Consider the following 23,529-nt stretch of genomic DNA (forward strand, 5'->3'; position numbering starts at 1 on the left):
TTAATATGTTTCTTTGATGATACATAAGAAAATTCTTATTGATCTGGGACCATTTCATAACAATTACTCACACCATCTGTTTCATGACTTTAATGGAAGCATTACTCCAGGATGAAATTGGTATCTGCACACAAGACTGAAAAGTCACCTGGGGCTTGGAGAATATATAGATTACATTGACAAGTTGTTTGATACTGCTTTCGGATAAAAATCACATTGATTTAAAACAAGAGTTTTCTGTCAACTGAATTGACTTAATAAAGTAATAAATATCCCTCAACATCTGTCCCATGTTCTCAAAAGCTTAACTAAATTGCATATTTAAAACAAATCACAAATTATAAAATGCTACTCAGAAATAAACTGAACTTTTTTTCAAAGTTGCTTTAAAAACATGTCATCTTAACCAAAGAGAAACGTGTATTAGTTCTGTCATGTGTGGTCACTTGGGAAGCAAAAGCCAGACAAAATACTCACCCAATTCAGAAATGTCTCAAAGAGACAGATGAAGAGTTACAACCCAAGATATCAGCTGTCCACTTCTTCCTACAGATATTACCCAATCTGGAGTTCCTCCAGCATTATCTATTGTTAGAGTGAGTTTTTGGGTAGATGATTAATTTACACTTAAATGGCTTGGCCATCAGTCTTTTGTTTGACAAAGTATTGTGGATTGAGTTCATAACAATGCACTTCCTAAAAGCTGTGAATACCAGACACTGCTGACGCCGTAGTTTGACCAGATGCTGTAATTTCGAAGACAGTATTATCTGTACTTTATAAATATGAATTGTTCTCTATGTTAGCATGTAAAATACCAAATAAATGTATTGTGGATATAACTTGCATTCCTAAGGCTGTGAGTACCAACCCAGACATGCAGGCGTCAGGAGGAAAGGATGAAGTCAGAAGCTGAATTGTTTTGTATGTATCTTCAAAAGAAAGCATTCTCTATGCAGTGTCTATAACTTTGTAAATAGGGATTGCCTTTTGTGTTTAGCAAATAAATATCAAGCCCACATTGGGCTAGCAAACCTTTCTACCGAAAGCGTCTCCATCCGTATGATGCCTGCTGTATCTTGTGTTGTCGAATAAAGAAGCTGCTTTGTATCTACCAGTAACTCTGTCTCCCCGGTGATTTCGTCCCACGTCACACCATATATCTCCTTCAGATTCCAACATCTGCAGTCCTTCGTGACTCTTTGTCTCAGAGAGAACTCTTGATTATACTGGGGTGACTGTTCACCTAAGAGCTTTTTAGTGCAGGGAGTGAATTCTCAAGAGAATATCTGGGGTAATCATATGAATCCTCTGTATGCTATGTATCAATCCACTAAAATATTAAAAGGGTCAGCTTGCAGTAAAAAGATGGTCATTGCACATATAAAAGATTTTTTAATCAATAAAATATAATTATCTTTGGCAAGGTGATCATTTTTTGACTCTGTAAATGAGAGTAACAGGTGAAAAAAGGACCTAGTGCTTTCCTGATGTATCTGACAAGTAAACACTTCGCGGGCTTACAGCCGAGTACAGATACCGATTTTAAATGACGTTTCGATGACAAACTCTGCCATCTTCAACAGGAATGATGCGTAGGCACGTCTAGCCCTATGGTATATATACCCCTGTCATCCATCCATCCTGAGAGTTCCAGGTACTCACAATATATTTAGTACAGCAGTTAAATTGCCAAGGCATTCGTAGGCTATGGATGAGGTGCTTTCATCACTGTTTATTCTGGTCCATTGTACAATTTGATCATTCTAATCAATTTAAGTACAATTTTCCACTTGTACCCAAAGCCTAATATACTTTTAGCTTATACTAAAAATTTCAACTATCCAAGCATCCACACCCTTGTTAAAAATATTGCTACTATTTCTGGTGAAACATTTTTAAATTGCTTTTAGGCATTGTATCTAGACAACACACACAAAATGCTGGAGGAACTTAGGAGGCCATGCATCTTCTATGGAAAAGAGTAAACAGTTGACGTTTCAGGTCGAGACCCTTCATCAGGACTGGAGAAAAAAGATCAGAGTAAGAAGGTGGGGTTTGGGGAGGAAGAAATACAAGGTAGTAGATGATAGGTGAAACCGGGAGTGGAGGAGTGGTGAAGTAAGGAGCTGAGAAGTCAATTAGTGAAAGAGATAAAGAGCTGGAGAAGGGGAAATCTGATAGGACAAGACAGAAGGCCATGGAAGAAAGAGCAGGGAGAGGAGCACCAGAGGGAAGTGATGGCAGGTAAGGAGATAAGGTGAGAGTAGGATATAGGAATGTGGAATGGTGAAGGAGGGGAGGTATTAACCAGTTTGAGAAATCGATGTTCATGCCATGAGGTTGGAGACCACCCAGACGGAATAAAAGTGTTGTTCCTCCAAACTGAGGCTGCAGAGGAGACCACGGACTGACATGTCGGAATGGGAATGGGAAGTAGAATTAAAATGGGTGGCCATTGGAAGGTCCTGCTTTTACTAGCAGACAGAGTGTAGGTGCTTGGTAAAGCGGTCTCGCAATCTATGTCGGATCTCACTGACATACAAGAGGCCACACCGGGAGCACTGGATATAGTAAGTGACCCAGACTCACAGCTGAAGTGTCACCTTACCTGGAAGGACTATTTGGGGCCCTGAATGGTTGTGAGGAAGGAGTGTAGGGCAGCTGTGGCACTTGTTCCACTTGCAAGGATCAGAGGTGAGGGATGAACGGACAAGGAAGTTGCATAGGGAATGATCCCTGCAGAGAGTGAGGGGAAGGGAAAAGTGTGCTTGGTGATGAGATCCCATTGGGGATGGTGGCAGTTGTATTCATTGTATTCAGACAATTCTCTTTGAGGTTTCCCAAGTAAACATTTGACCTCTATCTCCAAGGATTTGAAGTGCCATGCAATTCCCATCTCCAACAAGGAAGCGTTTAGCCGCCTACATGTGACATTCAACAGTTTTATTGTAGTTGCAGGCCCATCAATTTCCTGCCGGTCAGAGTTCTAACAAGTCACATCAACGGCCACAAGAGCAGGCCAAAGGCTGGTTACTTGTGGGGAGCATCTCACTTGCTGACTTCACCAAGAAACTCATTCCCAGCAGAAAGCAAAATTGCCCACAACATTCACCATCTTAATCATTCAGTTACTTCATGACTAGCTTGTTGTGGCTAGATTGTGTACTAACTCCAAGATGAAATGCAGTATCTTTGTCAGCATCTCCAAAATCTACAACAGCTGTTGTAGGAAAGGAAAGAATATTCAGCTGCACAGGAATGCTAACAGCTATAAATTCATTTCAAAAAGTTACACATGATTCTGGATTGCAATATTTGGTTTTCATTATCAATACTCCCTATCCAATGACAGTTTTGAAGAATCCTCACCACATAAATATTAGTAGTTCAAAGTGGCAGTTCAGTATCATTTTTAACCCAATTAAAACAGCATTAAATACTGAACTTGCAAGTGACGTCCATGACCTATACATAAAGAAATCACTTTGATAATCAGAAGTATCAACTAAAGCAGTCTGAAATTGTGAATAGCAATGAAATATTGTAAATAATTTAATTCAGCTAAGTACTTGTATGGCATTAATAGGTTTCACACAGGATTCCCAATGTCTTGAAAAAGAGATTCAGAATGTTAAGTGTATTGGCATGCATGGAAGATTCTGTGTATCTTAAGAAACTCTACATTTTGCCTGCTGGCAGACAGGAAATACTTGTTTCTATAGATCCAATGGACAAAGATTTTTTCTCTTTCCAAAGCAATTTCCACCATTCAGTCCTAGGTAGTGTCCCCATTCTATCCATAAGCATGAGGTGAAGCAAAACTTTACTATCCACACAGTAACGAACATCACATTCCATTCACTTATCACCCTTGTGTTTTCTGAACTACACATCAGTCCCATTCAGTGAAGTTCAAATTCTTTCACAATTTTGTTTCTTGTTATCTCTCTGATCCCTTCCAGCTCCATGACTAAACTATCTGTACTTTCTAGATCTTTGCATGTTCATCATTTAACTGTTCAACCACTGAAGACAGCGCCTTCAACTTCCAAACCTGTTTCTCACTTTCCTCCTTAAAGGCATTTCTTGAAAATCTCTTGTATGACCTTCATGTATCTGCTTGTGTGGCATGGCATCAATTTCTTCTGTCTGTTAAAGCTCCTTTGAAAGACCTGGGGATAGTTTTGTTTCATTAAACTCACAGGCTGCTGTTTGTCTTAGCTACAGCTTTGATACCTTTGATCTTATTCTTTATTTCCCTGTTTTCAGTTCCTTCCCTTTTTGGTCTTGGAAATGGAGTTGCTGATAGGAGAGGTTTCATACCTCAAGCAGTTAACATAATGTGATTAAGAGCCCAGCCTTGTCATAGTGTTTCTTAACTAAGATCTTGAGATACAAGCACAGGAAAAACTTCATGAAGTGACTGTTCAAATTCATGGTGGGGAGCTAAGCTGCATATCGCTCCAAGCAAAACATACATTTGTCAACATAGAATGATACCATTTAATGTATTATTTCCTCTTAGTGGAAAGAGGGCTATCCAAGCTATTCCCATTTATTGACTCGTGCTCCATTGCAGCAATTAAGGGATAAATAAACATTAAATAGCCAAAAATGTAAGGTCATCCAGCTAATGTATTTTGAAATACTCTTGCAAAGAAGTTCAATTTCCTTTCATGTTTTCCCCAGCCCCCTGTCCTCCCTGAGTCACCAGCACATCCTACCTCCTTATCTCAGCTCAGTTCCTTTTCAAACTTTACCAGTTCTACTGAAAGGGCTGCTAACTGTGATTCTACTTTGTCTAATGCCATTTGAACAAAATTTTATTGTTTTCCCCAATTTCAAGCAGCCAAATATTTTTCTGAAAGCATTATAACATCGAAGTTTGACTGCACAGTTCATTAATAATGTTCATTATTAGAAGGCAATTGCGAAGGTCTGATGCAAGTAAAATTTAATATAAAATTTCACATATCACCTGTCAATCTGTATAAGTTTATTTTAAGTTAAAAGTAGTTGCCCTTTATTCCCAATTTTGTTCTGTATATTTAAGATAATGGGAAGAAGTAATTAAAGCAGATCTGGCTAGAAAACCACAAATTAGCTGTGCAGTTTGTACTCTAAATAATCTTTAGTATTGGTATCTCTGGTGAACAATCTGTATCATGTATTGTGAACTCTGATTTCTGACATCCTTGTGATCCTTCAAGAACATCAATTTTCATTCAAGATTGTATTTGGTCACGTTAAAGTCACTACTTGACTGCTCTAAACAACTTTGCGGCTTTTAGTTGTATACAAGTAGAACTAAGGAATGAAAGAGGTTACTACTCAGAGACAGTGGGAGCTTATTGACATATTGGCCCAAATAATTCATTGGGATCAAGAGAGAGTACATTACTGATTGGCAGGCACATCAGTAAAGAACGCCTGATTTGAGGAGACTGGCCATAAGAGTGGGATCGTTTACTGATGCATGCAAGGCTGAAGTAGTCAATGGTCATCTTGAAATGAGAGCAAAATGAAAATTCAAATCTGATATGTTGTTGTCTTTCCAGACTTGAGAGAAAGAGAACACAAGAAATAGCTGTAAGCAATAGAAGCAAACATCAAAATTAGAGATTGTTGAAATTACAGTTGCCGGAGTACAACCCACTCTAGAAGTTATGTGGTAGCATGTTTCAAAGGTTCATTTAATGTTAGAGAAATGTATACAATATACATCCTAAAATGCTTTTTCTTCACAACCATCCATGAAAGCAGAGGAGTGCTCCAAAGAATGAATGACAGTTAAATCTTAGAACCCCAAAGACCCTCCCCCAGCTCTCCTCCCTTCCATGCGTAGGCAGCAGCAAAGCAACGATCTCCCCTCCCCCTACCAGCAAAAAAAACATCAGCACCGAGCACTCAAGCGTGCAGCAAAGCAACAGCAAAAACACAACTTGCCATACCCCAAAGCCTACTTGTTCACCCAGTATTCGACATACCACAGGCTCTCTCTCTCTCTCCTTAATAAGGAAGAAAGAAGTGTCTCCGTTTCATTGCAAGAGGAGAGACATAACAAGAACTGTGAAGCAAGAACTGAAGGAGGAAACAAAAACAAAAAAAGACTTCTAAAATTAATCATTCTTGTAGAAATCAGTAAATCTAAATACAGGAGGCCATCTTTGGTCAAAAATGTGCATAGACTCATTCACCAGATGCTGAGCTCTAGCACTGCTTCACAGCTTCAATTATAGCTTGATAACTGTGTTAACAACATTTCCATGTCACTTAATGTGCTTCCTATTGTTTAATTATAATGTGGTTAATTAGTGCTCCCGGCCAAAACAAACAGCACAGGTGCCATTTCTTTAAGGGAAAGCTAGTGCTCAATAATTTTTTGCAATTTTAGCAATCTGGTGAGATTATGACAAAGAAAATTACAGTGAAAAGCTCAATTTTCCAGAAAGAGATTCATTTTTTACACATCTAGTAATGTTAAAAATGCCTATTTTGCCCCAACTGCAGAATTCAATATTTATTCCCAGGACATCTAATGATCTGCATTGTGGCAATTAGTTTTCAAACACCTCATTAATGGGAAAAATAATTTGTGCATATATTTTTGAAGCAATTCCACAGTTATTTAATTAGATGCTACCAACCAATCAGCACAGCTTTGGTGGAAATACAATTTATGCCTAAATAGATTTTTTGCAGACCTGTTAAAATTATAGTAGTCAATTTTGCACAAAATTTTGTTTTAGAATTAATAGACCCATGAAAGCATGGTCTGGACTTTTTCCCCTCAACAATGAAATCTGGTCTGAGGTTCCTGACTGCTATTCTTAACATTTTCTATTCTAACTCTTATTAAAAAAAAGACATGGATGCTGTCTCAACAGATCTACAGGAAAAGATAACATACTACGCCAATGCTGCAATTGTTGAGCTCTTGTTGCACTGTACCCCCAAATAGTAGAAACAATCTTTTAACGTTTTAGAAGTTTTTGTGAACAGCCCTACCAGATTCTCACTGAAGTTTTAACTTTGGTCAAAAAATCCTGCTTGCCGAAATTCCTTAGTACATTGATAATGTCCATCTTCTAAATATTTGTGGTTTCTTTTTAATTTCCATGTCATATTCTCTCAAATGCTTTGTTTTCTCCCATGAAATCAAATATGGTTCTGTGACTTGTATTTCACAATTAAGGGTTACTGTCACTGTTTTCAGCCATGATAAATCTTGCAAAATTGGTAAGTTAAAGATTCAAGATCTAGGAAATGTCCGAAGTATCTATCAACATGTACTGCAACCACACACAGAAAGAAATTATTAACCATGTAAGAGATGGATCCCATCCTGAACTTCCATTTGATTTATTCACGTGTGTGAGCTTCATAGTCTATGTTCCCAATATCAGATGCATGGCTTCAATAATAGCATGTTTTAAAAAAAGGTTCCAGTTACTTGACGTTAGTGGGAGTTAAAGGAGCCAGTTTTGAACTCCTCATATTGAGGCTATTAAGGCTTTAGAAAACCAAATGTACAGGACGTTAGTAAACAAGACAGATTGAATTTAAACAATGATTTTAAGAGAAAAAGGATCCAGTGCTTTCCCAGCATATAAAGAGTCAGACCTTAATAAAGAATAAGACCTTCGTCTTTGTTAAAATTCTTAATCTCTAGTCTTCTTTCAATGGTTTACTTCACCAAGTGGTCACAAAAGCCATTGGCATGGCACAGTAGTTTTGCACCGTCAAAGTCAATCCTGTGGCCATTGTGAATGTGATGTTCTGCTACTGCCAATTTCTCCGCTGCATATGTAATGTAGATTAATGCGCAAAATAAAAGTTCAAAGTATAAGATGTATGTTGGACGGAACCCCTTCTCAAATGGCATGTATAATTACATTTATTCGTAATGATTTTACAATGTAATCTGAATGAGGTTTAAAAATAATGAATACAATATATTGAGTTTCAGTTTATAGATCTACTTAACTTAGTAGGCTACCAAGAGCCAAGTTGAAATCATAAATTGTTTCAGATCAATGTGAAGCTGTTTTTCCAGAGAAAGAGGCTCTCGAATAGCTTGCTTTGAATGAAATTCAGACCCAATTTTAGCTTAAGTAAATACCTCAAAGAACTGTCAGGACCAGAGTTATTCTCACATGATTTCCATTACCAAGATGGCAGGTTGGGGAAAAGAAAATTTTTAATTTTCTTCTCTAAATATGTATTTAAATCTCATTATTTACAGTGCCTCTAAAAAGTATTCAACCTTCCCCCTCACTTCTCCTTGGAAGTTTTAATGTTTTTGAATTACAGTGGATTTAATTTGGCTTTTTTTGACATTGCTCAGCAGAAAACAATTCTTTCGTGTCAAAGTGAAAACAGATGTCTACAAAGTAATCTAAATTAATCACAAATATAAAACATAAAATAACTGGTTGCATAAGTATTCAACCCCCGTAATGTAACATATTAAATTATCACTAGTGCAGCCAATTGGTTTTAGAAGTCACATACAGTAATTAGTTAAATGGAAATCGTCTGTGTGTAGCCAGGTAATTCAAATGATTGTAGTAAAAATACACTTGCATCTGGAAGGGCCAACTGCCTCTGAGTCAGTATCCTGGTAAAAACTACAGGATGAAGACAAAAAGAACACTCCAAGCCATTCTATGAAAATGTTATTGAAAAGCACAAGTCAGGAGATGGATACAAGAATATTTCCAAGTCACTGAATAGCCCTTGGTGTACAATTAAGTCAATCATCAAGCAATGGAAAGAATATGGCATAGCTGTACATCTGCCAAGTGTAGGTCATCCTCAACAAACTGAGTAACTGTGCAAGGAGGGGACTAGTGAGGGAGACCACCAAGAGACCTATGACAACTCTGGAGGAGTTACAAGCTTCAGTGGCTGAGATAAGAGAGACTATGCATAGAACTGTTGCTTGGGTGCTTCACTAGTCGCAGCTTTATGGGGGAGTGGCAAAGAGAAAGCTGTTACTGAAAAAAAGTTCACCTGAAACTCAGCTCGAGTTTGCCAGAAGACATCTGGGAGATTCTGAGGTCTGCTGGAAGAAGGTTCCATAGTCTGATGAAGCCAAAAATGAGCTTTTTAGCCTTTATACTAAATGCTATGTTTGGGGCAAGCCAAACACTGCCCATCATCAAAAACACACCATCCCTACGGTGAAGCATGGTGGTGGCTGCATCATGCTGTGGGGACACTTCATTGCAGCAGGTCCTGGAAGGCTTGTGAAGGTAGAGAGTAAAATGAATACAGCAAAGTATAAGGATATCCTGGAAGAAAACCTGACACAGACAGCAAGAGAACTGCTACTTGGGAGAAGATTTGTTTTCCAGCAAGATAATGACCCGAAGTATAAAAGCTACACAAGAATGGCTTATAAACTACAAAATTTAGTGCCCTGGAGCGGCCAAGTCAGACTCCAGACCTCAATCCAATTGAGAATTTGCGGCTGGACTTAAAGTGTTGTTCACTCACTATCCTCGTGTAATCTGACAGAGGTTGAGCAGTTTTATAAAGAAGTTGGGGGTATAATTGCAGAGTCTAGATGTGCAAAACTGATGGAGACCTATCCACACAGACTCAAGGCTGTAATTGCTGCCAAAGGTGCATCTACTAAATACTGACTTGAAAGGGGTGATTAATTATGCACTCAATTATTTTGTGTTTAATAATTGTTATAAATTTAGACCAATTTGTAGAAATTTGTTTTCCCTTTGACAGAAAATAGTATTTTCTGTTGATCAGTGTCAAAAAAGCCAAATTAAATCCACTGATTCAACTTTGTAAAACAATAAAATATGAAAACTTCCAAGGGGGAGGGGGGTGAATACTTTTTAAAGGCACTCTACCTACTTGAGAGTACTTTTTTTTTCCAGGTTGCATGAACAAGGCCCATATCATAAAACGCATGACAAAACAATTGTGTAGGATAAGTTATAAAGTTCAAGGAGCTTCCTCTGTTCTGAAAATATCCATAATACAAACAATTTCTACCTTGTTAATATTTGTTCAGGAAATGCAGATTACAAAGCATAAGTAATTTTCAGTATTTACAAGGACAAGAAATATAAAAGAAGGCTTCAATGTGGCATTTCCCAAGGACGTTTAGGTAGGATCCATACCATTACTCTGTTAACAATTCATTCAGGCTAAATGCAATAACCCCAAGTATTGAGCACCTTCACTTTCACACTGGTAATTGAAACCACTTCCAATTGCCACTGGTGTCTTTCTTCAACCAAAAACTTGGATGCAACCCCTTATCAAATGGCAAGTCTGGCTGACCAAGAATAAATGGGGATAGATGTATCTTTTTCTATTTGTTGAAATGTGAACGGTGTGCCACAGGGAAATGTGCTGGGGCTTCAACTGTTTATAATTTATATAACCGACATACATGAAGGCAGGTCTGGCATGGTTGCCTATAATAAATAAATGTAGGTGGAAAAACATGTTGAAAAGGATTTAAGGGGACAAGAAATGAATGTAGTAGGTCAAGTAGGCAAGCAAAAATCTAACAAATCGGGTATGATGTGAAAAAAATGTGCAACATCCATTTTGAATGTAAAAAGAAAGTACATTATCAAAGTATTAGAGATTGTGGAACTCAGAAAGAGTTTACCTAGGTGTCTTTCTATATAATTTGTGAAAAGCTGGTATGCAAGTATACATGCAGTTAACATGAACAGAATGTTATCAGTTATTGCAATAGGAAGCTGATGTGCAAGTAGGGAGGATATACCTCAGTTACATAAGGATTAGTTAGATCACCCAAGAATTGTTCCATCTTGTTCTCCTTGCTTCAGGAAGGACATTGATAACAGCTCAGATAAATTTTCCTCCAGTAATAGCTAGAATTCAGGTTGATCGTATGAGAATAGAGTGGTATGGTAGCATAGTGGCTAGTACAATGCTTTTCAGCATAAGTGATATGGGTTCAATTCCCGTTGCTGTCTGTAAGGAATTTCTACATTCTCCCATTAACACATGAGTTTCCTCCAGGTACTTCAGTTTCCTCAACTATTCCAAGATGTACAGGATTAGTAAGAGGTAGTAAATTGTGGGCATGCTCTGTTGGCACTGAAAGTGTGGCGACACTTGCAGGCTGCCCCCAGCACATATTTGGACTGTGTTGGTTGTTAACACAAATGACACAATTCATTGTATCCTTCAAGTACATATGACAAATATAGCTGATTTTTATCTAGATTGGATAGTCTAGGCTTGAAGTTGATGAACAGAATGAAAGGTGACTTGACTGAGCTGTCAATCAAGGGATCTTGATGGCAGATATGGTCACCAATACGAGACAGCTGAGGTAAAAATAGGAGCTACTAGTCTTAGGAAATTAATCGCTTCAAGGGCAGTGTACAATATACAATGATGCTATTGCAACTAAATACATTATGATCTTATTAAACAGCTAAGAAAGCTTGAGAGGCCGTGCCCTGCACCTGTTCCTAATATATATGGTCGTATTTCAGACTACTTGACGTGCATCAATTTTTTTTGTCAAGCTACAATTGCCTCTGGCTGTTGGTACAAGGTGGATAACCTGACTATGAATTTCACTCTGTATTTTCAAGCCTAGATCACGATTTCAACCATATCTCACGGTAATCCGAACAAGGCCTCTGACACTTCACACCAAAAATTACCCTTTCCATCTCTGTAACATAGATACTTTCAAATCCCGTGCTCTTTTACACCTTTGAATTTTTTCATGGTTTACCTGCATCTCTGGGCCTGTCGAGTAAATGGCAGCCTAGGGTTTTGTACCAGTTTAATTACTCGGGAAACAGGTGGCCCCCCGTTTTCCAAACGTTCGCTTTACGACACCTCGCGTTACGAAAGACCTACATTAGTTACCTGTTTTCGCTAACAGAGGAGTTTTCACTGTTATGAAAAAAGGAAGTGCACGCCCGAACAGCCAAGCTCCTCCCCTGGAACTGCATTCTAGCCAGCATTGCTTAAACACGTGCCTATGAGCATCTGTGCTTTATCTCATTTTATTTTGTGCATCCGTTAGCAAGATAAGTTCTAAGGTACAGTATTGGAAAAGCCTAAAAGAGCTCGTAAGGGTGTTACACTTAGCGTAAAACTAGAAATAATTAAGCGTTTCAATCGTGATGAACGAAGTAAGGACATTTTCCGCACATTGAACTTGCCTGCGTCCACCATTCGCGCTATTTATACGTAGAGAGAAAGAATTTTGAAAACTGCTGATGTTACTGTTGGTTCTGCTCGTAGCAAAGTGGTCTCTCTTAGTCGGCATCCAATAATGGATAAAATAGAAAGTCTATTGCTTGAGTGAATTGATGGATGTACAAAGCGTGGTGTTCCATTAAGTTTTCTTATACTTAAGGAAAAATCAGTCAGTCTTTTTAATAGGCTGAAACAGAAAGCACTGGACGATAGTGATGAAAGTGTTGCAAAAGTGGAATTTAAAGGTAGTCATGGGTGGTTTGATCGGTTTCTGAGGCGAGGGCAGCTTCATAGTTTAACGTTTACCGGAGAGGGTGCTTCGGCTGATACTGAAGCTGTCAAAAAGTTCCCAGCAGAACTGAAGAAAATAATTACAGAAGGTGGTTATTTGTATAAGCAAGTGTTTAACTGTGACAAAACTGCAATTTACTGGAGTCTTCCTGATTCTGGTAAGTGAAACTACACAGTACATACATTATTTCTACTTTATATAGGCTGTGTATTTTTATGTGTTATTTGGTATGATTTGGCAGCTTCATAGCTTAAAGGTTTCTACCGAGAGCACTTCCGTCGAGAGTGCTGCTGTGAGATTTTCGCAGCGCTAGACAATGCTGCAGAAAAGTATTTCTACTTTACATAGGCTGTGTATTTATCATATCATTCCTGCTTTTACTATATGTTACTGTTATTTTAGGTTTTATGTTTTATTTGGCATGATTTTGTAAGTTATTTTTTGGGTCTGGGAACACTCAAAAATTTTTCCCATATTAATAAATGGTAATTGCTTATTCACTTTACGACATTCCGGCTTACGAACCGTTTCATAGGAACACTCTACCTTCGGATAACGGGGCAAACCTGTACAAGCTCAAATGCAACCACCATAAATATGGGAAAGAAATACCATTCATTACATTTCACATTAAAACAAAATACTGGCCTCAACAGCCTATAGCAGGTAAAATGAAATTTGTACCTTTTTGAGAATTATGAAGTACAAGTCTTTGGGTTTTCATTATTCATTTTGCCTCTAACCTCCCTTTGTATCTCTGGCCTCAAACTTCCCAATTCTAATTTAAATAAGAACTGCAAACAAACCGCAACCTAACTGAATTCTTGCTGTCATGGAGGGTTCAACCCAATTAAGAGCAGCAATTGTTGCACTGAACTCCACAAATTATAATTGTGTTGTTGGGATATTTTTGCATTTCTTCGATTATTTTAAATGAAAGAACCATCAGCAGTACCATAATTCAACAAACAAATTGAATAAATGTCATAAAATGAACTTCCCTATGGGAGGGGAGGAAGGAATTCTGCATTCAATTGCTTTGACATTTCCTGTACTAAATCACACGAAGTACAAAACACTGCAAGTGATTTTTATCTTCAGAGTGTAACCAGTAAGAAAACAGATTACTTTGCAAGTCTGCAAGTGTATTTCAGTTTAAACTCCTTGCATTGCTCTTCTAATTACACTCATTCTCTCTAAACAGGCTAAACAAATACTGCAAATTTTTTTTGCAGTACCACAGAAGATGAATATATTATGCAGATTTTTGTACTTTCAAACTCAAAAATTTCAGCTACCTCTATACAACCAACACACATCAAAGTTGCTGGTGAACGCAGCAGGCCAGGCAGCATCTGTAGGAAGAGGTGCAGTCAACGTTCCAGGCCGAGACCCTTCATCAGGACTAACTGAAGGAAGAGTGAGTAAGGGATTTGAAAGTGGGAGGGGGAGGGGGAGATCCAAAATGATAGGAGAAGACAGGAAGGGGAGGGATGGAGCCAAGAGCTGGACAGGTGATTGGCAAAAGGGGATACGAGAGGATCATGGGACAGGAGGTCCGGGAAGAAAGACAAGGAGGGGGGGGGAACCCAGAGGATGGGCAAGAGGTATATTCAGAGGGACAGAGGGAGAAAAAGGAGAGTGAGAGAAAGAATGTGTGCATAAAAATAAGTAACAGATGGGGTACGAGGGGGAGGTGGGGTCTAGCGGAAGTTAGAGAAGTCGATGTTCATGCCATCAGGTTGGAGGCTACCCAGACGGAATATAAGGTGTTGTTCCTCCAACCTGAGTGTGGCTTCATCTTTACAGTAGAGGAGGCCGTGGATAGATATGTCAGAATGGGAATGGGATGTGGAATTAAAATGTGTGGCCACTGGGAGATCCTGCTTTCTCTGGCGGACAGAGCGTAGATGCTCAGCAAAGCGATCTCCCAGTCTGCGTCGGGTCTCGCCAATATATAAAAGGCCACATCGGGAGCACCGGACGCAGTATATCACCCCAGTCGACTCACAGGTGAAGTGTTGCCTCACCTGGAAGGACTGTTTGGGGCCCTGAATGGTGGTAAGGGAGGAAGTGTAAGGGTATGTGTAGCACTTGTTCCGCTTACATGGATAAGTGCCAGGAGGGAGATCAGTGGGGAGGGATGGGGGGGACGAATGGACAAGGGAGTTGTGTAGGGAGCGATCCCTGCGGAATGCAGAGAGAGGGGGGGAGGAAAAGATGTGCTTAGTGGTGGGATCCCGTTGGAGGTGGCGGAAGTTACGGAGAATAATATGTTGGACCCGGAGGCTGGTGGGGTGGTAGGTGAGGACCAGGGGAACCCTATTCCTAGTGGGGTGGCAGGAGGATGGAGTGAGAGCAGATGTACGTGAAATGGGGGAGATGCGTTTAAGAGCAGAGTTGATAGTGGAGGAAGGGAAGCCCCTTTCTTTAGAAAATGAAGACATCTCCCTCGTAATGAAAAGCCTCATCCTGAGAGCAGATGCGGCGGAGACGGAGGAATTGCGAGAAGGGGATGGTGTTTTTGCAAGAGACAGGGTGAGAAGAGGAATAGTCCAGATAGCTGTGAGAGTCAGTAGGCTTATAGTAGACATCAGTGGATAAGCTGTCTCCAGAGACAGAGACAGAAAGATCTAGAAAGGGGAGGGAGGTGTCGGAAATGGACCAGGTAAACTTGAGGGCAGGGTGAAAGTTGGAGGCAAAGTTAATAAAGTCAACGAGTTCTGCATGCGTGCAGGAAGCAGCGCCAATGCAGTCGTCGATGTAGCGAAGGAAAAGTGGGGGACAGATACCAGAATAGGCACGGAACATAGATTGTTCCACAAACCCACCAAAAAGGCAGGCGTAGCTAGGACCCATACGGGTGCCCATAGCTACACCTTTAGTTTGGAGGAAGTGGGAGGAGCCAAAGGAGAAATTATTAAGAGGACTAATTCCGATAGACGGAGCAGAGTGGTGGTAGAGGGGAACTGATTAGGTCTGGAATCCAAAAGGAAGCGTAGAGCTTTGAGACCTTCCTGATGGGGGATGGAAGTATATAAGGACTGGACATCCATGGTGAAAATAAAGCGGTGAGGGCCAGGGAACTTAAAATCATCGAAAAGTTTAAGAGCGTGAGAAGTGTCATGAACATAGGTCGGAAGGGATTGAACAAGGGGTGATAAAACAGTGTCGAGGTAGGCAGAAATGAGTTTGGTGGGGCAGGAGCAAGCTGAGACAATAGGTCGGCCAGGACAGGCAGGTTTGTGGATCTTGGGTAGGAGGTAGAAACGGAAAGTGCGGGGTGTGGGAACTATAAGGTTAGTCCTTACTCTTAATAATTTCTCCTTTGACTCCTCCCACTTCCTCCAAACTAAAGGTGTAGCTATGGGCACCCGTATGGGTCCTAGCTACGCCTGCCTTTTTGTTGGGTTTGTGGAACAATCTATGTTCCGTGTAGTTCTACACAACTCCCTTGTCCATTCGTCCCCCCCATCCCTCCCCACTGATCTCCCTCCTGGCACTTATGCGTGTAAGCGGAACAAGTGCTACACATGCCCTTACACTTCCTCCCTTACCACCATTCAGGGCCCCAAACAGTCCTTCCAGGTGAGGCAACACTTCACCTGTGAGTCGACTGGGGTGATATACTGTGTCCGGTGCTCCCGATGTGGCCTTTTATATATTGGCGAGACCCGACGCAGACTGGGAGACCGCTTTGCTGAACATCTACGCTCTGTCCGCCAGAGAAAGCAGGATCTCCCAGTGGCCACACATTTTAATTCCACATCCCATTCCCATTCTGACATATCTATCCACGGCCTCCTCTACTGTAAAGATGAAGCCACACTCAGGTAGGAGGAACAACACCTTATATTCCGTCTGGGTAGCCTCCAACCTGATGGCATGAACATCGACTTCTCTAACTTCCGCTAGGCCCCACCTCCCCCTCGTACCCCATCTGTTACTTATTTTTATGCACACATTCTTTCTCTCTCTCCTTATTCTCCCTCTGTCCCTCTGAATATACCTCTTGCCCATCCTCTGGGTTCCCCCCCCTCCTTGTCTTTCTTCCCGGACCTCCTGTCCCATGATCCTCTTGTATCCCCTTTTGCCAATCACCTGTCCAGCTCTTGGCTCCGTCCCTCCCCCTCCTGTCTTCTCCTATCATTTTGGATCTCCCCCTCCCCCTCCCACTTTCAAATCCCTTACTCACTCTTCCTTCAGTTAGTCCTGACGAAGGGTCTCGGCCTGAAACGTCGACTGCACCTCTTCCTAGAGATGCTGCCTGGCCTGCTGCGTTCACCAGCGACTTTGATGTGTGTTGCTTGAATTTCCAGCATCTGCAGAATTCCTGTTGTTAGCTACCTCTATACCACTTTTTTTGATCTAGTACATCAGATGTTAATATTTCAAAGGAAGAAGTTAAAATATTTGACTCTGCATCAGTAAAATTTAAAGATAACAGAAACAGGAAATTAAAATTTGAAGCTGACACCTGTAAAGGCTGGAGTGCCAATCATATGTGTAAACAAAAGATCAAAGAATAGCTGTTGGTCTGCATCCTGATTTAACTATAAATCTTGGGTTAAAAGAGTAAAATTTGTATGCTAACACCATCTTTCTTTTTAATCTGAGAAACATTCACTTACTGCATTAAAATATTTTTTCAACTCAAAATGTGATCCAAATAGTTAACTGTGACAAAACACCAAAACTTGCAACTTGCCAAAGACCAAGTGCAGAATTCCATACTGTAAATCTCACCAGGTCAACATTGTTTCCAACCATTTGCTGTCAGAATGAGACAGACTACGTTAATCCATAACAACATAAAGAAATCAGACAAAGAAAATTGAATCTGATGTCTCATTTTCTAATTATTTGTTGCATTTTTTGTTTCTTTTAAATTTCCAGTGTTTTTGATATCAACTTGATGTATTGCTTAGCAGTTTAATGTGCTTTCAGTTAGCCTTGCAGACCGAATGATTTTACTACATACAGTCCTCATTGTCCATTGAGTTGTTCACATGCAAGGTCAGCCCCAGATCCAATCTCAACACTGGGCTACACAAAAACAATTACATGTTTTCAGAAGAGCTGGGACATGCACTAAAGTATTCCTATGGTCACAGCTCTGGTGCCATCTGGAGTAGAGCATCAATATCCCACTGCTTTCCCCAAGTCTGCTGTGGTAAACATCACATAGTCCTTTGTAAGCTAAGTACAGCACTCTCAAGATGACTTCATGAAATGTATACACATTTTATGATTATTGTTTTAAATTATGATTGCCAACTGCATATTTAAATTTCTTAATGCGATTGCTTTTAGAGAAGTGGAGAGAATATCGTAGGAGACTAAGATACATAAAAAAGAGAACAATCAGAATGAGAGACAGTTTCTTCTCCAAGCCGTTAGGCTTCTGAACTCCAGGCAGCATCACATTTAAAATGTCACTAGTTAATCTGTTCTGTACCTTAATATTTAAAGTTAATGCATTTTAGTTTGTTATTTATGCGTGATTCACCCGTAGATTTTATTCCTGCCTTCCTAAGTTGTCATATATTTTGTAAACTACTGTGCTTTACACCCTGGTTCAAAGAAATGTGGCCTTGTTTCTATGTACATTATAACATATATAGCCATATATACACGTATATAGTTAAGTGACAATAAACGAATTGACTTGACTTGTTACTTGGACTGTGTACTGAGTACACGTGAGGGGGGTTTGTTGGGACTTGTTATCTGTGGAAACTCCTTACTCCTGTTCATCTTGATTGACTAAGTGCCTATAAAAATATACTAAATCACTTGCATTACCGATAAAATGACCACATAGGGAAATTCCTGTTGTTTACATAGGGGAAATATTCTATCACTAAATTCAACATGCAAGTCATTCAACCAAATTAAAAAAGAACTCCCTCCTCCCCAATCTAGTAAATAAATATGCACTTTTTGCTTGGATTATATCATGTATTATTATTATTATTATTAAGATTACTTAGATCAGCACACTTTTTAATTATCATACTCGGAAATAATTTGATTTGCAAGCCACATCTGGCCACAACATAAGAGACGTGAGTGACAGCTAACCAGACTGAAATTATAATGTTAATACTATTTTTAATCCTTTCAGCAACATATGGAGAGGCATAATATGATTAGGAATAGTCAGCATGGATTTGTCAAAGGCAGGTTGTCCCTTACGAGCCTGATTGAACTTTTTGAGGATGTGACTAAACACACTGATGAAGGTAGAGCAGTAGATGTAGTGTATATGGATTTCAGCAAGGCATTTGATAAGGTACCCCATACGAGGCTTATTGAGAAAGTAAGGAGGCATGATCCAGAACTGGCCTGCCCACAGAAGGCAAAGAGGGGTTGTAGACAGGTCATATTCTGCATGGAGGTTGGTCACCAGTGGTGTGCCTCAGGGATCTGTTCTGGGACCCCTACTCTTCGTGATTTTTATAAAATGACTTGGATGAGGAAGTGGAGGGATGGGTTAGTAAATTTGCTGATGACACAAAGGTTGGGGGTGTTGTGGATAGTGTGGAGGGCTGTCAGAGGTTACAGCAGGACATCGACAGGATGCAAAACTGGGCTGAGAAGTGGCAGATGGAGTTCAACCCAGATAAGTGTGAGGTGGTGCATTTTGGTAGGTCAAATATGATGGCAGAATATAGTATTAATGGTAAGACTCTTGGCAGTATGGAGGATCACAGGGATCTCGGGGTCTGAGTCCATAGGACACTCAAAGCTGCTATGCAGGTTGACTGTGTGGTTAAGAAGACACACGGTGCATTGGCCTTCATCAATCCTGGGATTGAGTTTAAGAGCTGAGAGGTAATGTTGCAGCTACAAAGGACCCTGGTCAGACCCCACTTGGAATACTGTGTTCAGTTCTGGTTGCCCCACTACAGGAAGGATGTGGAAACCATGGAAAGAGTGAAGAGATTTACAAGGATGTTACCTGGATTGGGGAGCCTGCCTTATGAGAATAGGTTGAGTAAACTCCGCCATTTCTCCTTGGAGTGATGGAGGATAAGAGGTGACCTGATAGAGGTGTATAAGATGATGAGGGGCATTGATCGTGTGGATAGTCAGAGGCTTTTTCACAGGGCTGAAATGGCTACCAAGAGAGGGCACAGTTTTAAGGAGCTTGGATGTAGATACAGAGGAGATGTCAGGGGTAAGTTTTTTTATGCAGAGTAGTGAGTGTGTGGAATGGGCTGCCAGCGATGGTGGTGGAGGCAGAAACGGTAGGGTCTTTTTAGAGACTGCTGGATAGGTACATGGAGCTTAGAAAAATAGAGGGCTATGGATAACCCTAGGTAATTTCTATGGTAAGGACATGCTCAGTACAGCTTTGTGGGCTGAAGGGCCTGTATTGTGCTATAGGTTTTCTATGTTTCTAACACTACAATTAATACCATCAGAAGATTAAGCAGGGGTAACTGCAATAAATATTAACCTCAACCTTAAACAAATCCATATAATGTAAATGATAAGAACGAGAATAAGCTTCAGTATCACTGCTAACAACCCAGTTTCACGGTACTATGATTTCATAGAGTATTTGATGTCTAAGATTGCAGCAGAGATTTGAAAGGGTCAAGGACCTGCACTATCACCACAGGTTTCCAGATTTACAGCTGTATCTTGACAGCTTGAGGATAAAATCAAACAAAATCATTCTTTGGCAGCTCACAGCCTACAACGGTGGGGTAAATTCAGAAGATCACAAGTTACACACTTAAGGAGGAATCACTTGTCTTCATTTGATGGATGTTGAAAGCATCTAGAAAAATAGTGATTGGGGTGCGGAAAATTGAGCTGAGATAGATTATTCATAATATTTGTGAAGAATGTAGCATTCTGGAGGCGCTACATAACCTGCCCCTTCTCCTCTGTTCCAAGTACTGTCCTTGCCTTCATCTTCTACACAGTAAAATTTCCTGGATATTTGTGAAAATATGCTTACCGTCTGAATATTAAATATTCTGAACTCTTAAATATCTCTGATCATATACTTTTAAAAGAAATTCAATAGACTTTCATAGCAGCTAGGTATTAAAAGTTATCAGGACAACTCAAACAGTTCCTGCCAGATGTCACTTGTACATTGTTCCATTTATGAGATAGCAAAGACACTGTGGCACTGGGAATGACACAGGGAACAAACACAGGTAGTGGGATTTATCAAACGCGATAGAGCTTCGTGTCTTAGCAATTCATTAGAATAGCTTCATTTGGAAATTACCCAACCTCAGTAGAAAAGGTCTGCTTGCATATACCCTATCTATACCCCTCATAATTATGCATACGTTTATCTAATCTCCCCTCACTGTTCTACGCTCCAAGGAATAAAATCATCACCTATCCAATCTTCCCTGTAACTCAGGACCCCAGGTCTTGCAACATCCTTGCAAATTATATCTGCACTCTTTCAATCTTATTTTTCCTGCAAGTAGGTGGACCAGAACTGTACACGGTAATCCAAATTAGGCCTCACCAATATCTTATACAACCTCAACAAAACATGTCAACTCCTGTACTCAGTACTTCAATTTATAAAGGTCAATGTGCCAAAACTCTCCATATGACCCTATCTTGATACCACTTTCAAGGAATTATGGATCTGAATTCCCAGATCCCTCTGTTTTACTCCACTCCTTGGTGTCCTGCCGCTCACTGTATAAGTCGTACCCTAGTTTGTTCTCCCAAAGAGCAATATCTCACACTTGCCTGCATTAAATTCCATCAGCCCATTTTTCCAGCTTGTCAGATCTCACTGCATGCTTTGATAGCCTTCCTGCTGTCCACTATGCCCCAAATCTTCGTGCCTTCCTCAAAACTGTTGATCCAGTTTACATTATTATCCATATTGTCGATATAGAAAACAAACAACAATGCAGCCAGCACTGAGCCCTGCAGCACACCACTAGTCACAGGCCTCTAATCAGAGATGCAACCATCTACCACCACTCTCTGGCTTCATCTGTGAGGCCAATGTCTAATCGAATTCCCTACCTCATCCTGAATGCCAAATTAATGAACCTTCTTGACCAACCTCCAATATGAGGCCTTGTCAAAGGCGTTATAAAGTCCATGCAGACAACATCAACATTCCTGGTAAATACCTTGGAAAAACTCCATAAGATCAGTCATATTGACTTACCATACACAAAGCCATGTTGTCTATCCCTAATCAATCCTTGTCTATCTAAATGCTTATATATTTAGTCCCTTAGAATGGCTCCCAATAACTTACCCACCACTGAAATCAGGGTCACCGACCTATCATTTCCCACTTTATTCTTAGAGTCATTCAACGGAACAAGATTAGCTATCCTTAAATCCTCTGGCACCTCAACCATGATTAAAGAAGTTTTAAATACCTCTGCTTAGGCCACTGCAATTTATGCCTCCCATAAGTTTTGAGGGAACTTTTTGTCAGACCCTGGGGATTTATCCACTCCATTCCTCTGTAATCTGTACACAGTCCACGACCTCATTGCTGTTTTGTTTCACTTCTATAGATTGTGTCTGCCTTCCGAGAAAATGCAGATGCAAAAGATCCATTTAAGATTTCCCCCATCTCTTTCGGCTCTATGCATAGATGACTACACTGATCTTCAAGGGGACCAGTTTTGTCCCTTGTTATCCTTTTGCTCTTAATATCTGTAGAAGCTCAGGGATTCTCCTTCACCTTGCCTGCTAGAGCAACACCATGCCTCTTTTCAGCCCTCCTGATTTCCTTCTTACATTTCTTATAGTCATTTACTCATTCCTACCCATATCTGCTATATACCTCCTCCTTCTTCTTAACCAGGGCCCTAATATCTCTCAAAAAACAACATTTCCTGAACCTGTATCCTTGCCTTTTATTCTGACAGTAACATGCACTTTCAGGGCATCAGATAAATTCGGTCAAGTAATGCTCTTTCTAATTACCAGCTACCATGCTTTCTAACTGATGAATTAGTGCTCTTGCATACAGGGGTTGCACTTGAAAAAAAAATCATTATAAGTAGGAAGGTCATGGAATGTATTTTGTCTCAAGAAATGACCTGTCTATCATCAGCAAAGTCTTGGTAGCACTACCACTGACAGAGCCAGCTGAATATTGGAAGACACAGGTGCTAGAGTGCATCTGTAGCCAGTAGTGAGTTAATCAACAAATAGGATGAGGTACCTGACCTCATCCTCTCCGTTCTATCTGTTGCAAATGCAGAAATTACCTCATAACAAATGATATCATCGTCACTCAGCATACCCTTCAGTCTACCATTATGATGTGAAGTGATTAAGCCTGGATCAATGAATGAAGAGGAGCATTCATTGAACTATCTGCCATATCCTTGGTTTTAATTAGCAATTCCCCAGACTCACTTTCTATTGGACTTTCAAGCATGTTGCTAACTTTAATTTAAAATATCACTATAAATTCTTAATTTGCTTCTATACGTCTAGCTTTGATTCATACTTGAATGATTCTTTCCTTATTAATCTTTTAGATGTTCTCTGCTGTCTTTTTATATTCCTCCCAATCTTCTGACATGTTATCTGTCTTTGTACAGTTATTTCTTTTTTTATGTTTAATACTAATCTTGATCTTATTAAGTTAACCAGAGATGGCAGGTTCTCTCTTGGAATTTTTCTTTATAAAATTCTGTGGCTTCTGAAAGAATTCCCACAATCACAGTAATCACTCTTCAACCAATTCAATGTACCTCCCACATGATGTCAAGAAATGCCTCAGAGCATTGGATACCGCAAAGTTCTTAGACCAGCCAACATTCCAGCTGCAGTACTGAATGCATGTGCTCCAAAAGTGGAGTTGTGTATTTAATACTTCAATAATATTTGAGTAATTGTGTACCTATCTTGGTAGATTAAGCATTTTTGTTCATTTAAATAAATGCATGTTATACGCATAAATATGTGAATTCAATACATTATCATGCTACCACATGATACGTGCACCTTGTTTAAAGTAAACTGAAAGT

The 23,529-nt window shown here is 39.9% G+C and overlaps 1 protein-coding gene across 3 annotated transcripts in view; it reads right to left on the bottom strand.

Moving 5' to 3' along the window:
• LOC140210856 (bis(5'-adenosyl)-triphosphatase-like) overlaps positions 1-23,529 on the bottom strand; it is a 998,443-nt gene that overhangs the window by 847,261 nt on the left and 127,653 nt on the right. The gene's annotated exons all lie outside the window — the stretch shown is intronic.

The sequence above is a fragment of the Mobula birostris genome, chromosome 16, assembly GCF_030028105.1.
Source record: "Mobula birostris isolate sMobBir1 chromosome 16, sMobBir1.hap1, whole genome shotgun sequence".
Classification (NCBI taxonomy): Eukaryota; Metazoa; Chordata; class Chondrichthyes; order Myliobatiformes; family Myliobatidae; genus Mobula; species Mobula birostris.